Source organism: Pieris napi, chromosome 8, assembly GCF_905475465.1.
Source record: "Pieris napi chromosome 8, ilPieNapi1.2, whole genome shotgun sequence".
NCBI classification, from domain to species: Eukaryota; Metazoa; Arthropoda; class Insecta; order Lepidoptera; family Pieridae; genus Pieris; species Pieris napi.
Window position 1 is genome coordinate 5,748,141 of NC_062241.1, and position 21,602 is coordinate 5,769,742.

The 21,602-nt window shown below is 31.9% G+C and overlaps 1 protein-coding gene across 2 annotated transcripts in view; it reads left to right on the forward strand.

Moving 5' to 3' along the window:
- The window catches only part of LOC125051726 (fibroblast growth factor receptor homolog 1-like), a 66,392-nt gene that overhangs the window by 4,622 nt on the left and 40,168 nt on the right, over positions 1-21,602 (forward strand). The gene's annotated exons all lie outside the window — the stretch shown is intronic.

Below are 21,602 nucleotides of genomic sequence, written 5' to 3' on the forward strand. Positions count from 1 at the left end.
TTATTATTCTTAAATTGCAGTTAAACTTTCATACATTGGTACTACATAGGTATATTATTATTCTGAATTCCTCTAATTTTGGTTTTACAATAGGTTCCTATTTGCTAAATAACGTTTTACGCAGTAAGCTAATATCAAAATAGGTATAAAATAATAGTTAAAATATCTTTTATATGAAGATTAAAAAGTACTAAAATTTTAAATGATACAGTTATGCCTTCCTTGTTCTAATAACCTCGCATTAAAAATGAAATTATTCAGGCTTAACACACTGAACTGAGTTTATAGTTTACTCGGAATCTATGTTGTTTTCAGTTTTTTAATTTCACTGATATTTCTGGATCTCTTTGATCGTTTTAACGAGCGCTGTTGATCATTCAGTTATTATGATTTATTTTCTAAACTACATACCAACTACAACCGTGGACATGACTATCATAATTGTACTTACTTTATATTTAATTTAAAGCCGCTTTCATTAGTTGGTATAAATATTTTAATATAATCTCTTGGTACATCATAGATAGCTCTTTGTTTTGTTACTTAGAAGCTTCGATTTTAACTTTTAGTAAAAGATTGATCGACTAGCTGGCTAGGCAACCTATTTCTCTACTAAGATATATTAAAATACATATATGTTACTAAATAAAATGAAATAAAGTGCGTGAGTACAAAGTACACATGTCAGAAGTGAAACTTCTTTGTAAATTAATTATTACTAAGGTAAAAGCCCCAATAAATGATCATGTACCAGTATATGTTCACTCCATGTATTTGTATACCTATATTTGTGAATATAGATATACAAATTGAAAATATACGAAATTCTATTCTATGTACATCTTTGTGACGCTAATATTATTATTATTGCGTTTCATCCGTATTTAATTTACCCTCATGCGCCTAAAGAAGTTTTACTTCAAAGAGTTATTACGTAGGTGCTTACAACCTTTAGTATAATATTCTTAGCAGATATCGGCGACTATAATATTAATAAACTATAATATCATCTCCAAATCCCGCCATTTCTGTCTGCACTATGCCACTTTTGCCTGCCTTGTACCTGCTGTTTCCTTAATCTGGTCTATCCATCTTTTAAATAGTCTTTCTCTGTTGCGTTTAATACTTTGTGACTCCAATTTTCTGTTCCTCTTACCACGTTCTCCGCCCACTTCTACTTAAGTTTATATATTTTTATTGTGACATCTGCTACCTTAGTTATTCTTCTTAATAAAGAATTGTTTCTTTTATCTATTCTTCTCTTCACTATCATACAAAGTCTGCGACTATACCTGAGTGTAATGTAGAGTTGAATCGTGCTATGAACTGGATTAGTAATGGAGTAGTTAATCAGACGTCATGTCAACCAATAAAAACAAAACATCAAATTGCCAATTAATAACCAATGACTTTTAATTTGACCCATTAACTTTTCGCGAACTCGCAGTATCAACGGTGAATCTCGAAGCGAATAAAACTCTCAGTAAACAGATTAATATACGTACTTGTTAAGTGGAAAATTCATGTTTTGGCAATATATTGTGGCTGACGTAAGAAATACATAAATAATGCTGCCAAACCACTGATGGCTCTAGGAAATAATTGGGTGACTGAATCAGAAGAGTGTATTTTTACAGTTTATTATGTCGTAAAACTACTTATTCGCTGTGTTTTTGATTCAGTTGAAATCGTTCATCATAGAGTATTTTGATATTTTTTATTCCGATAAGTCGTAACCGCTTCAGCTCAGGGCCATAAGTCCTATGCACGGTTTATCATTATCACTGAACATCAATATTGAATTACCGGCGTCTTTTTATTATTCGGTGCACAAACATCGAAAGTATGATTGTATTAGTCTTGCTTTGTCGGATGAAAACCGTGCAGTTGATAGTTTTCAATGATTATATATACCTATGTAGTTCGATTACATATTTGTAAAATAGAAAGATACATCTGATAAGAAAATATAGGTATATACGTTCAGCCATAATAGAGGCAGAATACGAAATTCCACCCGTATCACCTCGACGTCCGCCGTTCCACAACTGAGCGTTTTTCAAGGCAGTCTTTGCCGCGCACCACCTCTTTGTGGAACCAGCTGCCCTCTAAAGTATTTCCGAATCAATTCGACTTAGGGTCCTCCAAGAAAAGAGCGTAGCAATTCACAAAAAGTCGGCAACGCACTCGCGAGCCCTCTGGCATTGAGAGTGTCCATGGGCGGCGGTATCACAACAGGTGAGCCTCCTGCCCATTTGCCCTGTTCTATAAAAAAGCCAGACGAACCTTTCAGTTTTATGTAACCTTTAGCAATAAATATGTAACAATGTACTTTTAAGGAATTTCGTTTAGTATGCAACGTCTTACATCTCGCATTCTAACTATGACATAGTTGAAGAAGTATTCATTTTATTTATATGTCGTATTCCTAGAACCACTATCTATCAACGATGAAAACATTCTTTAATGTTTTTACGCAAAACTAATTTGAATTTTAAAATAAATAGTATACGCTACCTGGTTATCCCAATACAATAAACACAAGTAGGTAGTATCTTAATGGTACATTTGCTAGATCGTCAAACGTCGTGGCTGGGCAAACTCAAGCGTGTGTTTAGTTCATATGTTTTTTAAGCCAAGTAGAAAGCAATCACGTTGATTGCTATCCCTTAGGCTTCTGTAACCTTAGGAGATTATAGTTTCGCCGTAAATGAAACGCGTGTGCTATGTGCATTAGGAAACCTCTAAGACACAGAGACTATGATATAGATTTGTATCAATAACAACAGAGATTTTATGGAACTTGACCAAAACAAAGAGAACGATAAGCTAATTAGGACAAACAATTATAACAAAATAAATAGATGCAGGTTAAGAATAAATATTTGTTATCTATGTAGTTAATTCTGATATTTAAGTGTTTTTAAAAAGTCTGAACAGATTTAAAATTAATTTATTTACGTACAAAGACAACTAGAGTATCGTTTTTTGAACATCAATACATCTTTCTATCAATTGGAAGCTGGAATAAAAACAGGAAGCTTCGTATTTGATCAAGTCTTCTAAATAGAAGGGAAGAATGGGCTGGCAATACATATCTGAATTTTCTATGCAAAATGCAATAATTTCCGGCTGTCAGCACTTCCTCTAGACAGTGATAAGAGTATCAATTGATTGACGCGTCCATACTTAAGTCATATTGTCCTAGTACAACGCATAACATCTTAACTTCGTTTCTCTCTTCTAAAGGTCATCGAAATTGGTTCGTCGCTAAATAATTGTTAATTCGTAAAACAGATTTAAATTTTTAGTCTGAAACAGAATTATTTTCAGAATGAAAACGTGTTTCTTAGTCCCAGCAAAGAAGTTGACAAAATAATATTTACGGCTGTTGAAAATAAAAGTACTACTACAAACTTGCAACATGCATGTAACTACATATGTTAATACCGAGACTATAGAACATGTGGGTATACACAAAAACAACTGAGTGTGTTTGTAGGGTCTATAAAGAATAATTCTAAAACATTTTTCTTAACGTAAATGGAGTCTACAGAGTATACAATGACCATAAACGGTCGTGTCACGGTAATCATAGGACACTAATGCGTGCACGCATCACGAGTTAATGCACCTTTTGTTCCCTAATCCTTTAGATGTGCCCGCTCTTTATAATCTCAAAAACACTAAAAGACATTTTAAACGTTTTTATAGAGGTAAATGATTTCCTGAGAGACAATAAAAATTAAGTTCGAATTGTATAATTATGCAATATAGTAATGAAACAAATTGTATTCATTTAGCTGGAAGTAATTAAATAATACGTCTAAATTAAAGCGCAATTATTTAGCCCTAATTACATGCTCACTAACCAAAACCCGTGGAAATGGAATGAATTTTTATACATATAATAATCGTCTACATATGAAAACTTTTTGTCAGATACCTACATGGACGGTTATCTTAATATATATAAATTACGTGTCACGTTGTTTGTCCGCTATGCACTCCTAAACTACTCAACCGATTTTAATCAAATTTGCATTTGTTTCCCTTGAATAGTTTACTACTATGTAATATAACAAAAACTTTAGCCACAGCAAAGCTTGGCCGAGTCTGCTAATATAACTAGAAAATTAAACAAAACAAACTAGAGGAAGCTGATTCTGTCAGTAAAAAGCGATGTCATCATAGAGTCGATATGAGTCTCCAGGATTAGCGTGTCATGTTTGATATTTGAAGACGATTCATTGATTTGATTAAATAGGGCGTCAGGTAGGAAAAAACATAATTGGGCCATTTCGTAATGAAGATCACATAACAGGTTATTACACATTTGTGTATTTATAATACTACTGATAAATTAATGAGGCAAAACGTGGTTTACTGTTGAAGAAGACGAAGGTGTCGAAGGCTACTTCAAGAAAAGAGTGCACCAATTCTTAAAGCCCGGCATCAGACTTGCAAGCACTCTGGCATTGTGTCCATGGCTTTCACTTAAATCAGATGAGCCTCCTGCCCCGCTATTGAAGAAGAGTAATGATTTTACATTTTTACGAAGTTCCTTCAACCTACGCGCGAGGGACCTAGTCATTATCTTGTTTATAAAAAAGGTTTGTTGTCATTCTTAACAAAGTACTTCAATGATATATAAAGAATAACTTTTCCTACAATCGTCGATACACGTGACAAATATTAAATCAAAACAAACGACACTAACTCAATAAAACAAAAGCCAGTGATTGTATCAATCACATGAGAGGAGCATTATCTTCGATTGTCCCACTAGGGATGTTGCTTATCGATGTTTATATTCACTCAAGATCAAGTCGTTATCGATCCTTTATCCATTCGTCCAATTCATAAAAAATATGGTTTGATAAAGATAATGACAGAAATGTTTTTCTAAGTAATAAAGTCAATTGTAAATTTCGGTTTGATGTTTACTTTTATCCAGTAAAACTATTACTTTTGTTTGTTACTCGTGTAAGTTAAAGGCAATATCAAGAATGTTAATAAAGAATAAAATTAAATCGAATAAGCCGTACTTTATTGTGAAATCCCATAAATATAAACATTATCTATAACCATAGACACAATAAAAAACACATAATTTTTTGTTTTTATTAACACATAATAAAATCCAACAATATATTATACATAAAAAAGTAGTAAAACTATACTTAAAAAACTATCGATAAAAATTGAGCCAACACTACGAGGGCAGTTGTCACAACAAACCACAACATTCAACTCTAAGGTCAAGTGTTAAAGTTCAATTTGATTTACAGTAAATAATTTCAATTTGATAGTACGAGACGCAATAAATTTCAATTAATGCGACGACAGACGTATTGTCTTTCGAGATTTGGTGCGAACTTCAGATATGATAACTTCTCATATTACAAATGACCTTGATGTTCTTTAACAGGTATTTTAGCAAACATCTTCCGAGTATTGGACATAGTTCAAGTAACCACTACTTCAAACCGCTTTATAAGCCCTTATACATATATAAGCACGGGGTTGGTTTCTTGTTAGAACGCTGTTAGAAATAGATGGGTGAAGTGTGTGAGTGAGAAAGGTGTGCGAAAGAGATAGGCTAACCCTGGGTTTTGGACTAAAAGCGTAGATAATCAAATAGGTGATATAGAATACGAATAAAGAAAACGGAAGCACAATTATACATTTCAATATCTGAAATCAAAAGTTAGAAGTGAGTACCTTCGAGATAAACAGGTCAACTGAATTATAGTAATAGTGCTTTTGTCAGGCAGGTTTTAAATAAAAAGATAACTATTGTGATAGGTATGTAATAATTGAATGCTTATAGAACGACTATATATGGCAATACGTAAATATAAATATTTAACTGACTACTTGAGTAAGGAAAAATGTCTATTATGTTTGTCATGCTCGGAAAGTTTTGGTTTACAAGTCATTTTTTTTATTATTATATAGAACGAAACAGCTCTTAATTCATTATGAAGAAGTTAATATAACAAATTAATCATAGGTTTGGTCGCTTTGTCGAATATAAAATAAGTACCCCAGTGTCATACGAGTATATACTCTATTCTTAGCATGTTCAATATTCATATAAATTCACCCTCATAGTTCAGCTGTACACGCAAAAAATATGTATTACCTTTTCCAAAAGACAGACTCTCGCGAGCATCTGACTTTGTTAGAACTCATGGCTAAATTTGCAATAATAAAAGTTTTTACACTATGCACCATTCGCAATAATGATTCTTTTTCTCCTTTGATAATATGCGATTACCACGCCATTGAAGTTGCCGGAAATTGGTTTACAACACATACTATGTAAATGTACATATTAGTATTCCTACTACGAAATACTACGATTTTCGTAGCGACGTCACAAGCGTAGCGATTTAATTTTTATTGCAAATTTATACTACTATATACTTATATATTTTAAACGTAATAATTTATGTACGAGACAATGTTGAGATAGAAATTATGTTGATACTTCGTATATTTGTTTCTAAATTTACGATGGCTTTTGTGGTTAAAAGTTATTTAAGATAAAACGATTCTCAAAACGTTTTATATTATACTATTTTTAACATATATAAATGCAAAACAATGTAGGTATTACTAACATTGACTAAGATAAATCCTACATTCATCGTTTAAATCTTAGTAGCTATTTATATGTAAAAAAATGTTTTTAACTTCGAATAATAGCCGTTCGGCATATAAATGATTAAAGGCTTACGAGATTATGCATTCTTGAAATCGGCTATTGTTTAAGAAGAGTAATAATTCACTGTGATGGTATTATGTAAACGGATGAATTATTGTAATTCGTAATCTAAATGCGTTTCTTGTATCGAATGTTGACATGTTTGATTTTTTTTACAATGGTTACACGTGTACATTTTTTAGTGTGATTACAACACTTTCTTGAATTTGAAAAAAGAGTATTACGAAATGTTCGTTATAAAACTTATAGGAATATCGCAAATCATTAAAGAAAGTTAGAAAATACGCAAATTTAGTTCGTATAATATTGCCGTCGTGAATAAGTAAGTTTAAAATTGAAGCTATTTATATCTCTTGACTCCATTTTATACATCACAGGTTAAAAATCACATAACAATTCACTACTCGGATATGATAATAGCAGTGATAGTTAATAGAATATTCAAATTTTACTTCATTTGACGCTGAGTGAGCCCACGATTAATATTTCTATACTGACATCAGAAATCGTTCCCGCTTCCTCGTACGTGAAGTGCATTTTATTGAATACCTCTATCCCTCTCGACTTTACCTTAATTGGTTATGTGTGAAAGGGACAAGGAATGTTTGAAGAGCGTCTTATAGCAGTCAATCATCTATATTCGTGGTGGCTAGTGGAATATTATAAGCTTCCGGTACTGTTAAGTCAACGACTTGGTACATGGGGATTGTTTTAGTTGCTAGGTCTAATGTACCTTCAAAACCAAGCCACAACTACAGAAAAAATACAAAATTTTGTATTTGCAGTAATAGTGTATCTGACATATCTTGATACTTTGAATGTAAGTGTAAGCTAGTACCTACATAAGATATTTAACATGATTCGAAAGTTAAAAAAACCATACATACATAGTAAAGTCAATAAAAACTACCTAAATTTTATAGACCAAACCAGTTTTTTTTGAATTAAGTAAACATTCAAGATTTTCATCACGTATTAGCGTATCTGAAAGGTTTTTCTTCGCACATGTACCCATCTATCGACACAATACACGAACACATTGTAAATATTAATCGCTCGCCTTATAAGAGTACGCTGTTAGCAACCGGTACTGAGCGTTACCTGCATTGTTAATTGAATTTGTTAATTAAATGTTGCACCGATGATGTTGCTGCACCATTGTAGGTTTAATTAATACAATATGAATTTACTATGAATTGGTTTAAACTTAATTGTTAAGCCGTATTTCTGAAGGCCAATCTCGTTTGGTTAATTAGTGTATGTTTTGATTTACTTTAATTATGTTATTTACAAAAATTTTAACTGTTTGAATAAAAGTATCAAAATTGTTTAATTGCCCTATGTCAGGTTACAGACAGATGGATGACAGATTGGATTTATAGAATATTAGTCTTAAGTGTTTAAATACGTTAAAAATATTTTGATAATGTACATATAGGTTACACACGTTAGTACAAGACGATAAATAATTTATTTATGTCTTGTTCCCAGGTCCTGCATATAAAACAAATTCTATGTAACTTTCACTGAATCCACAAAGGCTTTTAAAATTCGTGTCGCCATTCTGTTAACCGTTCGATTAACAAGAAAGAATTTTGTTACACGATCCGAGAATTTGTATAGGAGGAATGCTAATGTATCACATTAGTACTCGATTGACGGCGTCGATATTGAAAATTAGGCCATGTTTTCCGTGGAGAACACATTGAAAGCTAAAAGTATTTGATTTACTATGTCGAATTGTTGATAGATGTTAAGTGTTTTTTATTTTTATTTAAGATATGTGAGCTGTTTACGCGGAATAGTGAGATATTTTTTTAGTGTCTTATTTCTGTCTCACTAAGCAATATTCGGAGATTACGCTGTTGATTTAATTTGAGGGTTTGAAATCTAAAGCTTAAAGGCTTTAATTGTATTTCGTTACACACTAACAGAAATTATGATTTTTTAACATCTCGGAAATACAAGAAATAACTCTGTGAGTACTGGATTTGTGATGTCTAAGGGTCTGTTTCACAATAAGATAAGTTCTACATAAGTTCCAAATTAGCTATTTATTACTTATTGGTGGGATAAACACTATGGTTGCGTTTCACGACTGTCAGATACCGCTATTCGTCACATAAAATCCATCTTAAGTTATGAGTCCGATGAAGTGTCAAATAACACAATTTATCTTGCAAATACTTTATGTGTTGCATAGCTATTTGGTACTTTATCCATACAATGTGAATCAGACCCTAAAGCATGTAAACTATATTTTAAATATATTGAGAACTAGCTGGCCTGGCGAACATCGTACCGCCTAACAGTCGATTCTTTATTTGTTTAAAATACATATTCTGCTATTCGGGACACCGGTCTAGCTAGTAAGGTAAAAAAAATAAAATTGATAAAACAACAAATACATTATGTCAAAAAATAAAAATGTACCTTCCCGGAACCCCTCCACTAACACTTGAACTTTATGCTATGTTATTAAAGTTCAAATTGACTTTTAAGTATTATTACGAATATTTTGTATGGGAATATAGAAAAGTGTTGTTTTTAGACTTTTTCACTCAATTTTTTAAATTTTTCTCCGTAAGAACCATCCTCGTACTTCAAGGTATATTATAAAAAAAAAATCAGACAAATCGGTCAAGCCGTTTTCATGTTATGTCGTGACAACGGAAAACGGGTTTCATTTTTATATATATAGATTGATACGAAATATCAGATAATTGTCAAAATTATTTACAGACGCGAGAATTTGTTGAAAATGTGCGGAATGAAAATTCCTGTCACATTAGAAACCGATTGACGACATGTTACGGTTTTGAATTCGGAATTGGGACAGTGATCGCATATTTTTCGGAAAATTGTCTCTCTGAGTGTTTTCTGTTGAAATTTTTAGACTAATTGCTTTATACTGTAGGGATATATACTAGTTGATTACTTATACTCGTATTGTTTATAATTAATATATTAGTTTCAGTATGGTATTGTAGTATATTTAAAATTCAATAATAATCAAATTTCCATAATTATTTTAGTATCATAACAAGATCCTTTATTTTTTATAAAATTTGGATCTTTCCTTTATTTGTCAGTCGCGATTTTTTTAAACAAAGTCCTATGGTTTATAATGTGAGCGGAGGAAGAATGCAAATATATTTATTAACTTTGTATTGCTTTAGTAGAAAGTTATCAAGGCCCTAGAAGGTATGTAATACCAGGAATTCAAAATATATTGTAACTGTGTTACAGAGGGCAAACCGACAGGAGGCTCAGTTGATGTTTAGTGCTATATATAATATGGACTGTATTTTTTTAGTTGAATTTAAAATAAAATAAAATAAATATACCGTGAACAACATTTTAAATGACTTCCCATATTTCGCAATCGATATTATCGCCTTCCTGTCGACTCGAAAATTAAACAAAAAAAGGTGTTGGAAATATCGCTATTGTTGAATAAGATTTTATCTCTGTATTGTATGGTCCCAACGTCTGAGTAGAATGGGAATGAGGCGGTTCTTAGAATATTCTTTAGATTTGAGCACGGGTGGAATACTTAATTACCATGAGGAGAAATTAATTTGAGGTGTCAGAATGCGAAGAACCAACTTTTAAAAGAAATGCCTTAACATCTTTTATTTAATCAAGCCTCGGCACTTTACTAGATTCAACGCAACGCTTGCATATACTTTTGTAGGAAAAAGGCTTGCCGGGAACTATAATCAGACATTTAAAGTCATGTTAGAATTTAAATTTATAAAACTGTCGACGTTTTGCGTACTTTACAAGTATAATCATTTAAAGAAAAAAGCTTTTACCGGATTAAAGTTATGTATTATTATTAATTTACAATTATTTAACATACTTTTAAATTTAACCGACGTTTCGCGTGCTTTACAGCGTGCGTGGTCACGGTGACTGAAGACAAAAGATGTTGAATGTCAAAAAGTATCACAGCTGCAGAGAAAGTTGCATTATCTGTATTTATTTCCCCGGAGTTGGTATCGACAATGGTAACCCTCCATCTTTTAGTCGATACCACTACAATACTAAGTATAATCATAGTTTAATATTGCATATTATTCTAATAAATTTACGTAAATTTAATTGAAAGATAAATTTTCTTAACATGTCTTTATAAAGTGCGGAAATAGGATTTTGATACTAAATACTAGAATTTGCTTGTAAATAGAATAAAAGCTAATATGAAATCCAAATCGCCTACAAAGCTATTAGCCCGAGTGCTTAACAAAAATAAACATTGTTCAGATCCATCAAACTCAAGTAGTTGTTATTTAATCTAGTATATTGGTCCACCCACGACCGCCCCTATTGTTACTGCTTTTCGGGTTCCGTGCAATAGGATAATTGCACCTAATAGGATGCTGGATGGATCATGGCCCGCTAAGATAGACTTAGTCCATTTGTGACTTTAGAAATAATCCGTACGTCCATCATACCTAATAAATAAAATTACAACTAATATTATAAAGAGGACATAATTGATTCTTTATTCGCCTTGAATAGTCTCCAAAATTACTGGACATATTTGAAATTCCTTTTTCTTCTTCGTTTGCTTATAAGATATTTTAAAAATCAGGTTGAAGCCACAACTTATTAACAAAGTTTAAAGTTTGTGTACCCTCAAACATGGAGGAGGTACGTACCCTCCTTTTCGAAGAACGCTGTTTGGCCAAAACTCACCGATATCCAGATTAACCATTCTGATAAACAAGCTAGGTCTGTCTGGATATCCATTGTTGCTCCCTCACACTTTGAAATCGATTTTCCTTTAGTTTTTATAATTAAATTGTTTTGTTTTAATTTTTTTTATTATATATTCGTGTATGTCACGTTTGCCTACAAGTGCTTGTCACATTAAAATGTTGTTCTCATACCAATGTATCAATAAATACCATTAGAATCCTACATTATCTCTGAAGAACATAGGCTATAGAATTTTCTCAAAAAATTTAGGGATCTGTATAAAAACTTTGATAATGTAAGCTAAATGCTGATATCGCGTACGCGGAAGCTATTGATAATAGAGCAAAGTTATGTACCTACTACAGTTCTATAGAAGACGTACCAAACAGCGATTGGTATTTAATCTTGTTGGTAATTAATCTAGATTAATATCTTAAGAACGACTTTGTGAGCCTTACGTCTAATACCGTTCAAGCAAATGTTATATTTTTGTTAGAAATAAGATTTTTAAGGACTCCCGAATATCAGAATTTCACCATCTGCTGCTGTTTTTTATAAGTCTAATTATATTCTGTTTTATCACATTGATTATCAAACGGACCTGATAAAAAAAATATGTTCTAATAATTATTATACTGAACCCTTTTAAAATCCATCGCGGCGCGCTTCTAATACCTTTAACTATGGTAACCTAATTTGTAATGTCTGGCTTAAAGAAAGCATGTTATGATTCATTTATTTTTTAAACAAAGGATGTTAATGTTATACTGCCCACTTTCCGATGAGTTTCTAATTAGACCAAAGTATTATTTGTATTAAGAAAAGAAAGCCGGTGACTTCGGGCTAGAAACAATTGAATGTCTCCCACAATGTTCAAGAAGGGCGGAAAGGCCGGCAACGCACTTGCAAACCTGGGCATGGGCAGCTTAATTTTAAGTGACGCATTTGCTTCCTGTCTGATAAATAAAATGTAACAAAGCTGAAAAATTATGAATGCTTTCAACAGTGCTTTATAGCTTAAGCAGTCCTGAACATAAGAAGATACATCAAATGGTAATACTTGGGTGTTGGCCTAAGATTTCTCTGATTATAGATATTTAAAAACGAGATTTTTTTATGATTATGAGAAAACGCTTATGGCTTTTCAAAAGATAATCTTTTACCGTTACTACAATTCGGCAACTACTTCGGTAAATAAGATATGATGACTATGTATGTAATGTATTATGTAAATAATATATGGTGACATTACTTACCATAATCCTCTGTAGACAGTAAAATAAAACGAAATTATTTATATAATTTTTTATGCTATGGTTACAATAATTGTATTAGGTTTAGATATATTATACCAAATATGCGGAAATACTTTCATACTCTTATATCATATCAGATTTGCCACCTAAGTTAGGGAACATTAATCTTAAGCAATTTATTACAGTGCAGACAAAATTACGGTTAAATTAACACATTGAAATAGTAATTACCTCTTAGGGCATTTTGTCAACATGAATTACTGGCCTGTTATTAACAAATTAAACACGTGTAAAATGCAATATAATAAATTTTGCCGTGGACCAGTTTTCAGCCGATTTAAAGAATTGCGGCTTCCTTAGTCCATACTTTATTTTCTTTTGCAAGCTTGAAATGCAATACAATTATCTAATAATATCGGCAAAAATTATAAATTTGGCCACTCCCGACCACTATAGTTTAGTAGTAGCTCCTGTAGAATGCGAAAGCTCCAAGGCGACTAGATTCTTTGAGTAGAAGAGATCATGGAAGGATTCGAACCCGGAATCAATAAACCAGTGCATGACAAAGTTAAGAAATATATCGACATATAATTCATATCACGTCGTGCTTTCTTAGCATAACGTCTTTGTAACATAACGGACAATCTCAATTGAATAAAGTTTTCGGCGCTAGTGATGCCCAATCTCCAGTATTGTCGATAAATCTGACGTTTATTGTTCTTTATGCATTTTAGAATAGATTGTGAATATATAGATGGGGTAATTGGAATTCTAATTTGGGTCAACGCCAACTAAACTAATGGCGCTTTCGTTTTTAAAATTGAACAAAGAACTCGGGGATTATTGGATATTTATTGACGTTCACAATTAAGTACTGATTCAAACATTCTCTTTAATGCTTTGTATTTTAACCTTTTTTCTCTTTCCCCGTTGGCAGGTAAAGTAGATATTCGTGCTGAAATTTGACGAACACAGATCCTACAAACATTTATTTTGTATTAACTTTTTGTTGACAGTTAAACCTAAACCATGACTACTAATTAACTATTCTAATGTCATATCAAAATATTTATTATTAATTAATAATTAGTCATGGTTTAAGTATTTAAATAGCTTGTTTTACACAAAGGTGTATCACGAAAAAGCAAGTCACATACGCTGTAAACATATTGGCCAAACTGCTTACCGATTTCATTTCCTATTAAACGATTAAATTTAAAACACAAATATAATAACATCATAATTTCGCCCACAAAAATGAGGTTACGTGAATCATACATTTTATTAATATTTTTGTCGATAATAAATAATAATATAGCGGCAACACTACACGTTTAGCGATTTTAGAATCAATTTATATTTTGAATAGGGCAGGACAAGGTCCATTATTTGACAGATTAATGGCTATTTAACGTGATTTTTATATGAAATTTATATTTTGGTGTTTAAATAGATAATGATTATAAGGGCAGCTCATACAATAGTCAATAAGGGTGTATTATAATGAAATGCGAATAAAAAGTTTCACCATGCGTATGAGTACTAGTGTTATAATGAGTGATGTTATCTATTTCTCACGGCTACTTTACGAAATTTATCAAAAATTGACCTCATTTTTAATACGGGTTTCATCAAAATGAAGATTTATGGTTATTCACGTAAATCTAAATATATGCCACACTATTATCAGGTCATAATTCGATGGTGTTATTTGGGATACGATTTTGCAGAACTCACGGACAGATTGAAAACAGCAGTCTTTCTTATGCCGTGCTTGTTTTGATTTAGTTACTCGCGCCAGAAGCTCAGTTTCATTGATTGGTTTGAATTTAACCAAAAGCTACAATACGTCTTCGTACAATCTTTTAAAATAGTTTCAATTCTTTGTATGTTGCTCTTGACAAAAAACGATTTCTTTTAATCATAATTTTAGAGTTCATCTAGCTCTATATAGACTGCTAGATTACTTACATAGCAACTAAGACCGAACTATTACTATATCTAACTAAAACTTTATATAAAAGATATATATATAATATTTTTACTCTTTACCTGTCCTATGCTGAAACAGAAAATATTCTTATTGTGCAAGAATAGTTTAATTATAAAATGTAATTGTTTTGTAGAAATTATTGTCGCGTTCCGTTAACGTGTCAATAGGAAGAGACTAGCTGCGACACGGAACCCTAGCGTGGGGGCTAGTGCACTTACTTAAAAAACTAAAACTTTATTATACATAATATCTATCTATGTATAACAAAGCTTTTTATTTCCTTTGTTTCTATTAATATCTTTCCATTGTATTTTTTTAATGTAATTCCGTATTGTATTGTACCAAGTTCACGCTTAAACTCAATTTTTAGCATAATTTCGTAGACAGATCACTTAACTCGTAAAACTTAGCGCTTGTCTCGTTTCCCTGTGTGATCTTTAGTTTTTTGTGGTAATACATTTTAATTTACTAGCTGATTTTAAGAACAGTGGGTGCAAGCGCTCCTTGTGTATACAATGAACGAAAATAGCGAATTGCGTGTAAGATTTGACCGATCGCGTACATAAAATTAGATACGCTAGACTTGTATATGCGGGAAGTCTTGTTTATTAGGCAGATTGGCGGTTTTTTGTTGCCTATAATTTTTTATGTTTATAGGACGTTATTAATATGACGACAATTTTTATTAGTTATGAAAATGTTATAGGGAAATCATCGAAACAACTGTTACACATTTAATACTGTACAAGTTAAATGATAACATGTAAAAGTGGTTTCAACGTGCGAATCCCTGAGGTCTTTAGTTCGAATCCCGGTTATGCACCAATGAACTTTCTGTTAATGCGCATTTAACACCCGCTCGTATAGTGAAGTAAAACATTGTGAAGAAACTGTCATGCCTTAGACTCAAAAATTCGACGGCATTGGTCAGGCACAGATGGCTGATTACTAACTGCCTAAGAAGAAAACAGAGAGAGAATCTGAGGCCCAGAACTAAAAGATTGTAGGCTTGATAGGGTTACTATTTACGATACCCATTAAATATAGGTTGTCTTTAAAATTAAAGAAATTCGTTAAAATAATTGAGTAATGTCAGTATTGGTACGAAATACGTAAAAGTAGAGTTCTTTGTAGTTCATTTTCGAATTAATGCTGAGTCATAAATCTTTTCGTCCTTGCTTCAAAGAAGATATCGCGTTTGTTGTTTGTTAAATCGAATCGGCATATGGTAGATATTTTATTGTGGCTTAACGAGTGCTCCTATAAAAAAACGAAATGAACTGAGTTCGAAACATCATAGTTTTAAAAGTACTTCAATATTTTATCTTTAGTAAAAACGGTTTTTATGAAAGCTTTTTTTTAATGTAATAGGAGGCAAACGGGCAGGAGGCTCACGTGATGTAAAGTGATACCGCCGCCAATGGACACTCACAATGCCAGAAGGCTCGCAAGTGCGTTGCCAGCCTTTCAAGAATTGGTACGCTCTTTTCTTGAAGGACCCTAAGTCGAATTGGTTCGGAAATAAAACTAACTAAAAACTAACATAAAGCTAACTTAAAAGTAACTATTCTTTATAAAACCTCATTCGTAACTAAAAATACCATAATAAATATACTTTAAAAACGCATTGTTCAAATACAATCAGATAAAAATGTTAATCTCTTGGTTTTACCTTATCCAGAAGTGAGGAATACTGATTTGTTTTCAAAGAACTTGATTTCAATGCTTCTTGGTAGGGATAATTTGTTTGCTCAAACATCTCCATTAATTAACAACAAGTAGATTTATCGCGGATTGGTACAGTTTTACTGCTAGTAAAGATGGAAGGATGCGCTGAAATTTATATACATATATACGAAAATTGTATATATTATAGTATACTAGCTAATCCGGCAAACGTTTGTTTTGCCATGTATAAAAAGATTTTTTTTTATTTTTTAAATATTTTTTTTTTGGGATGGACACTCCTTATCACTTAGGGGTTCGAAATATAGATAGTAGCCGATTCTCAGACTTATTTAATATGAATATAAAATTTCAGAAAAATCGGTCGTGCCGTTTCGGAGGAGTATGGGAACGAACATTGTGACACGAGAATTTTATATATTAGATATATATAGATACATAATCTATGTATTACACGAAAGTATTCTTGACAGTACAATTCGATGTAGTTCTCTTAATATGCGTAGCGCTGTTGTCGCAACAGTGGGATCGCGCGGAACAAAAACTCATTGGCATGGGAATCGCTGTACTGTATCACTATTGGAAGTTACAGAGTACGGGTCCTGACTTATTTCAAATAATAATATAATCAGACAATCATAAGTCCACATATTATTGTGTTTATTACAATATTGTCCTAAATATTATATTACTATGTTAGCTTTACGGTATATTCAATCATATATTAATTATAAATTTGCAAGCACATGCAGTCCCTTACCGCCAATATTCAAAGTATAAGGTTTAACCTAAATCGATAAGTGTACAAAATAAATTAATGTTTAGACTGTATTATACTGGAGACGGCAGGCAACGTACAAACAAGTTCGAAATATTTTTAAAGCATACTTTTAGTTGCCGTTTTTCCACGGGTCACTTGTATTATGTCATTTATATTAATAACTAATGTATTGCAGATTATGAAGTTTAAGTTAGAGTTAGTAACAATTATGTCTTTGTTGCTATGTTAGTATTAGTTAGTAAATAAAAATAACAATAATTTATTTAATTAATAAATAATTTAAGATCAAACTCCAATTTGACATGCTTAGGTTTATTTTAACTTATCAATACAATCTAAATGGTGCAACTAAGTTAGCTCTTAAGTAGCAATGTGTTTTACCACTCCAAAACACAAGCACTTTGTTCAAGTAACCCTTCTTATGTAAAAATAAATTGAAAGGACCTGTGTCATTTATAGATGTTTAATGTCTGGGCGTGGGCTGAGTTATGAAAAAGAAAGCTTTTAGTAATTGGCAACATTTCCGACAATATAAATAAGCGATAATTTTTAACGCTGTTAACACTTATCTACGACAATATAGACTTTATAGATAAAAGTTTACGTTTATTAAATTCTAGTATCCTCAAAGCTCATCGTGGTTAGAATAAGCTTTTGAAAAGGGAAATGTGAAATACCATTTATCGTAAGATGTCTGTAAAACCGCGAAATTAATACAATAACTTTAATGACGTCATTAGAGTTGTAACAGTTACCAAAATGCGTAAATTATTCCACTTATTAAGCAGAATCGGCTTCATATGCCGGAGCCGATAATTCGTGGTATTCTTTTCTATGGTAAATACTCTTATCAAATTGTTAAATAATGTTTCATCGTAATTTACGTCAGTGGAATAAGACGTTATGCGCTGAATAAAAATAAATCAATCAAAGTGTCTGACTATAGATTAATGTCCATTCTCAGCGTGGGTTTTACATCGTAAATGCATGTTTTTCTGATAAAATATAGACAAACTTACGGTCAAGGACGAAGAGACAATACAAGTTATTTTTACTTGACTAAAGCTTGTATGCACCTTAAAAGGTAATCCAAGAGTTTTTTACCAATATATATGCAATAAAATTGTATTTCTACATTTCTTAACATAGAAGTGTAATGTGTGTATTATAATACTTTACAAAAACTTTCTATCGTCAACTTCGCATTAGATCAATAATTTAAAAAAAATCACTTTATCCAGAGAACTCGTTCAGTACGATAGTAGCCCATGAACCACACCAGTCAGTTGTCTAATTTTGCAGACCGTGCAGACCTAAACTAGACAAGGACAAACAGTATTAGAATTCAAATCGCAGAATACTAAATAGACTTCTAAAATTTAAACGAATGAACGGCAAGGTAAGTTCCATTTTTGAAAAATCAACAAAAACCTAACAAACGTAGTCAGAGAGCGTGCAGTGAGGTAGGCAGGAAGTTTACCGCACGTGCGAGCTACACAGGATGTTTTAGAATTCGCCTTCGCTATATCGACTACGTTTACAACTTAATTGGCTTAGCTACGATCGCGAATTTATTTTTGGTTTGTTTAAAACTGCTTGCTCTAATTCCCTTTTATGTTAAACATCATTGCGTTACTTTTATCTTTAACCATAAATTTCTGTTATAGAAATAGATTTCACAGTTATTAAGAAAAGTTAGCACAATAGGACTGCGCACAAATTTGACAATATGTAATGTTAGTCCAAGGTTTCCGAAGTCGAGGCCATTGGTCTTCTGGCCTTCAAGAGAGAGAAGGCTCTCTAATCGACATACAGTATATAGGTATATAATATATATATAATATAAACGTAGGCCTAAAAACAATATGCAAATAAAGTGGTTGAAACGATGTAATTGCGAGGCGTTTGTGGTTTGTGGTTGAGGTATAATATCACCTTGGTTTATTAATAAATTGAAATATCGGATGATTATAACACGAATCCTTATAAGAATTTCAAGAAGGTAAAGCAAAAGGTTTATGTTTGTAATCACTGATAAACATTACTTGATTTAAAAAATACTCATTGTTGTGTATTTTGACTTTACGGGCAGTAAAATTACTCAATGAATTATTCTGCTCATTATATCAGTGCTAAATAATAATCTATTCAATATTATGAAAGTGAATAGAATCTTACAAGTATATTTGTAATATGTCATCAACACATAGCATTTCAAAATTAAAAGTTGAATCACTAATGTAACTTCTATTTCTATTTTTAATAAGTTTTATTAAGACACTCTGTATAAAGAACAGTATATGAAGCTTGGTTTACTAATATTCATAAAAAACAGCCCCAAACGCCATCTGGCGAGAGGCGTCGGAACACGGCGACTTTGTTATATAATTGTTTATTTTACTTATCTGCTTTGTGTATTCAATAAAAACTAATAAACGAAAATGAGTTCAAATGCCTTGCCTTAAAAAAAACTAAATCTACAATTGACTTCGGTCTTTATCATTATTATTAATCTTTCTAGATAACTGTGTGCTCTCTTTCTCCTCTCCTCCAAATCTGTCTGCCCTGTGACACTCTCTGCCATGTTTCACCTGCGGTTTCCTTAATCTGGTCTAACCACCTTCTAAATTGTCTTCCTTTTTGCGTTTATTGTATTGGGCACCAGTTTAATACTTTATTGTTCCATTTTTATATATAAGTAACCTTAATACACTTAAACACGCTCTGTTATTTTTTCGGTATTTTCGTAAAATTTCATTACTATATCTTCTACACGTATGTTACATAGATTTTGTGCAGTATCATCTTTGTTCGGTCTATTCAAAACTGGGCATGTATTGACTCCATGACTTCCCAAATATCAAATAATAATAGGAATAATTCTGCCCTCTATATACTTTGTAAGTAATTATTTAGGCGTCTTTTATTTATACCACAGATTATAAAACACGGCACGAAAATAAATCAACGGATCGTTGAAAGTTCTATTTTCATTCAAGGGTTAACAAAACAATAAAAAAGTAATCGAACCCTCAAATACCTTGATTTAAATATAGATTAGGTTAACCCTTCACCACTTCACAGTAGACTATGATATATGATTCTTGGGCACGTGGATACATTCAAATTATTGAGAAAACGTTTTATGATTTTTAGTAATGTCTTTATTATAAACGTCGTATGTCGTAATCCTAAAAAAGTCTTCAATTAAATAATGTTTTTGCATAGTGATTTCCATTTTTATTTATTACTAGCCCCTGTTTAGAACTTCGATTCGCCTATAATGATGTTTTAACTTATCCTATTTTTTTACCAACATATGAAACAACTATGCTAACCCTACTTATGCTCGCTTTTCCGGAACTAAAATCTAAGTACAAAAAAATACTAAATTTTTATGTTTCCAATTGTTCTCCTCGTAAAAACCTTCCATAGAGATCGAGGAATCAATAAATAAATGACTCAATTGTTTTCTTATGATTAAACTTTCAATTATTTTAAGAAATTTTAGTACTTAAGCCTTAAGCTTAAGCAAGAATAAGTCACGGAGGATAAACACAAAAACAATTGAAGCACATTTCTATTTTTCACCCAACACATGTGTGGTGAATCAGATCACCCAAACACATTATCAACCCCTTACATGTCACTGAATCAAAACATGTTTATTTTAATGCTTAATTTAATACGGTGGCAACGAACTCCCGATTGAATTACTAAAATTATCCAAATGCAGAAAATGCATTAAAAATTTCCTCACAACATCACGTACTGCATCTGCCCTCGTTAAGAATACAAGCGATATTATACCTTATCCCGGCGGCTTTGTGCTTAACATCGCGTTTGTAGACCGAAATCCAAATTCGTTTATTGGTCATATTAAAAATAAAGATTTAATATAGTGGTTTTTTATTTGAAGAATTTTATATAACGTTTTCATTTACCTTTTTAGGTTACGTAATGCCACAAAATATTCTAATATAGCTGAAAGTAAATTATCTATGGTTCGAATAATTTATTTCAGCTGTTTTATTTTTGATTCTTATCTTTGAAATATTTGAATTTCGAACTTCTAAATTCGAATTATTAAAATGTAAGAAACTTTATTACTTATTATATTTGAATTTCGAAATTCAATCGATTAACTTCTTGGATCATGGCTCGGTAAACATCGATAACTCAAGCGGGTAATAAATGGAATGCATTTTGACGGTTATTACGTTTCACGCACCCCGTACATCTTGTGCGTTTTCGTTACGTTTCGAGTTTTATTGCCTGGATAAGTAGATCTATTTTTGGTTTTACGCCAGATGGTAGTTTACAATGTTGCAAAATATTTAGTGCTGTTGGTGACTGTTGTCAACTTTAAATAGGCTCTGCTACAATACGCTCCTGTTCAGCAACATACTAAAACTACTACTATAGAACTTAGAAAAGCGTATTTCG